The 3,600-nt window shown below is 46.8% G+C and overlaps 1 non-coding gene across 1 annotated transcript; it reads right to left on the bottom strand.

Moving 5' to 3' along the window:
• Positions 1 to 2,713: 2,713 nt before the first annotated feature.
• TRNAV-CAC (transfer RNA valine (anticodon CAC)) lies at positions 2,714 to 2,786 on the bottom strand. Its single transcript has one exon. It is a non-coding gene; the product is annotated as a tRNA-Val (tRNA).
• Between the last annotated feature and the right edge of the window lie 814 nt (positions 2,787 to 3,600).

Below are 3,600 nucleotides of genomic sequence, written 5' to 3'. Positions count from 1 at the left end.
GCAGTATAAGTATGCAAAATAAACAAAAACAAAACCGAAAAACTTTGTGCAGAAATAAATCATCAAAGGCTATATACCTAAATATTAAAAGTGATTTTCTTTGTGTGGGATCATGGGTAGTTTTATTTCAGTGTTTTACACAGAATATAAATTTCTTTTCTAATCAGAAAACAGTATCACAGATATTATGAAAAGTACCTCTTTTTTAATTACAAAAGGCAATACATAGTCATTGAACTAAGTCAAAAATAAAGAAATGTGTTAGAAATAATGTTAATAATGTCCTTCTCCTCACGTCCAAATTCACTCCCTGAGGTTAACAATGTTGAAGGCCTGGTGAGAATACTTCCATACTCCTTTTCTAGAGCAGGTTATTTTTACACCGGAAAAGAAAGAATGAATAAAAGACCTTAAAAAAAATTTTTTTTTTCAAATTAGGACCTCCACTGCCCTTTTGCAGACCATCCCCTCCCTACCACCCACTCTGCCAAACTGTGCGCCCTCTTTCCACGTCCAAACTTGCCTTCAAAGAAACCCACTTGGGGTCCAGCTCCCCAGGGGCACCTGCGCCTCTGCCTTGGTGCAGCCCCACGCCCGCCGGGCCCGGGCCTGGGAGAGTCAGGCTCCCCGCCCTGGGCGGCGAGGGGCTGGGCCCAGCGGGCCCAGGGCTGCCGGCTAGGCCTCCCTCCCACGTGGGTGGAGCCTGTGCCCAGCCTCCCTCCCGCCCGCTTTCTCTAGGAGTAATTAAGAGTGAAATCCTCCTCCTGGTGACCCCGGTGCTCCTGGCCCGGGCTGATTTACACATGAAAGGTCTACGGAGGGCCTGGGCTTTCTCCTTTTCACGTTCACAATGAGGCGCGGCCTATAAATAAAACCTCTCTGAGAAACGAGAGGCTTCAAAAATGTCTTTGTGTGTGTGTGTGTGTGTGTGTGTGTGTGTGTGTGTGTGTGTGTGTGTGTGTGTGTGTGTGTGTGTGAGAGAGAGGGAGACACGGAGAGAGAGAGAGGGAGAGAGGGAGACACGGAGAGAGAGAGAGAGAGACCACAGAAACAGGAGAATGAAAAAGGGACATCCACTTAAGAGTTGGTATTTTTTATTGAGTGCTTACTCTGTGCTTGACCTCCTCACATCGCTCTTGTAAGACAGACATGATGGTGCCTATTTTATAGATAAGAAACTGAGGTTCAGGGAGGGGAAGACCTGTCCCAGGTCCCACAGTGAATAAGGGGGAAAGCTTGGGCTCGGGAAGTGGGTTGAGCATGAGATACAAATGGTGTCCTAGGCCTCCATATGATGGTTACAGGACTGTATGGATTTGTCAAAACTCATGGGACTATACACTAAAAAGAGAGAATTTTACTCTATGTAAAGCATACTGTAATAACCCTGACTTCAAAAAGGTAAAAGAAAAAAAAAACATACACCCACAAAAAAACCAAAGGTGCCCATGGGTCAAGGGTGAGGTCCCCTGGCTGCTTGGGGATTTTCTGTACCCTTCCATCTAGCAGGGCTGTTTCCTTATACCTCTGTATCCTCATACTTCTGTATCCTCAGGCTCAGGGCCTGATGTTGGAGAAATGTAGATACTAGGGAAATGTTTGCTTGCTTCAATGAATGAATGAACTAAATAATTCTCTCTGGATCCATTTCTCCATCTACAAAATGAGAAATTGATGAAACACTAAGGTGAGCTCCTGCTAATCAGCTCAGAGGTCACCTCCTCAGGGAAGCCTTCCTAGATCCCCTCCCACTCTCAGGCTGGATCTGGTGCCTCTTCTGGGCTCTCACAGAGCCAGGTTATACTCCCATCTCTGCACTGATCACACTGTATGTTATTTCTTGGTTCTGTGTGTCCTTCACGTGAATATTCAGGTTCTCTGCGGTAGGGCCTGTGTCTGTTTTGTACTCCCAGTGTGTGGCACATAGCAGGTGGAATGTCTGATGAATTAATGAATTAATGTATTTATTAGTTCTGGTCTGAGGTCCAAAATTGAATCATGCTGGTGTTGGCTGGAGCTGGGCAAGGGTCTAAAGCAGCAGAAACGGTCCAGGGCACAGAACCAGGAAATCCCTGTGCAGCAGAGTTGAGTTGAAAGGCCTTACTTCTAGAGCACCAAGAAAACAATCCTGCTGTGGCCTCTGCAGGAAATCCAAGACTCCTCCTGCACCAGGCAGGGGGGCCTGGGAAGAGAACAGTCAGACTCTGGAGAGTAGATGGTTTGGAGCGGGGCTCCCCTGGCACTGGGAGCTGGCAACCTGCCTGCGTCTGTCTGGGGCAGGGTTTGGGGTGGGACATGTGAGGCACATGAATGTTGTCAAGTCCCAGCTCTCCTTCTTCTTAGCTGTCGTTCCGCCTCACCAAGTCTCAGTCTCCACGTCTGTGAAATGGGCAGGGAATAGAATCATACCTACCTCAACGCGTTTATTAGGAGGGCAAAGGGATATAATGAGGTCAAAATGCCTGCTCTTTTGTACTGCTGAGAAAGATTTTCAACCCCCTAACATGTTTTCCCTTTTCTCCCAGACGTATTTCACCCTAATTAGAGAGGCCTCTTGTGAGTTCCTAATAATATTAACTCTTCCTAAGGTTTATTGGGTGTCTGCTGTGCATCAGGCACTGTTCTTAGTTGCTGCACATGGGATCTTCATTGCTGTGTGCGGGATCTTCATTGCAGCGTGGGGATTTTTTTAGTTGCGTCATGTGGGATCTAGTTCCCTGACCAGGGATCGAGCCTGGGCCCCCTGCATTGTGAGCACAGAGTCTTAACCACTGGACCACCAGGGAAGTCCCAAATCTGTTTCACTTAATTCTTACAACTCTGGGCAGCGGGTGTTACCCCCTTTTTACAGGTTGGGAAACCGAGGCTCGGAGAAGGGAAGTAAAGGCTTCAAGTAAAACTACCAGCAAGGCATTCAACTGGGGCAAGAATTTAGACTTACTCGATGAAGTAACTACCCACCAGGATATCGTGGGTAGCAAAGGAATCAGAATAAAAGCACGAAACCTTTACAAAGTGAGGAGGAGATGCCTTGCGGTGGGAGGTAAGGAGTAGAGAGACTAGGATGTGACTGGTTCATCTCTGGATCCTGGCACACAGTGGGCCCTCAAGAAATCTTTGGTGCTTGGTTGAAGCAATGAGGAGTAATGAATGAATGAATGAAGTGAGAGACTTGGAGCAAGGCCCCTGCTCTCTCTGGACTCAGTTTCCCATCTTTAAGTGGTTAAAGGCTAAGGTTCTCCTACTCAGAAAAATGGGCAAACGTAGACAATTTTGTACTCCATTTCCAGATGTTCACAGAACACCCTCCTGAACCCCCGCAACAGATTCCCTAGGAGAGGGTGATCCATGGAACACTGAGTAGGGAACCCCTGAATTTGAGGATCTGAGGTCCCTCTAGCTGTGATGCTAATAGCTGTAATGATAACAACAAGAGCAATAATAATAGGATTCAGAAGTTTTCGGACACTGACTCTGGGCCAGGCACTGTTACTTCATTTAATCTCTTCACAGCCCTGTGAATAATAATGATGCAGGCATTGTCATTATCATCTCTACTTTGTAGGTGAAGAAATTGAGGCTTAGAAGGACTCATTAACT

Source organism: Lagenorhynchus albirostris, chromosome 14, assembly GCF_949774975.1.
Source record: "Lagenorhynchus albirostris chromosome 14, mLagAlb1.1, whole genome shotgun sequence".
NCBI classification, from domain to species: domain Eukaryota; kingdom Metazoa; phylum Chordata; class Mammalia; order Artiodactyla; family Delphinidae; genus Lagenorhynchus; species Lagenorhynchus albirostris.
Note: the sequence above shows the minus strand (reverse complement) of the source record. Positions and strands in the feature narration are given on the sequence as shown.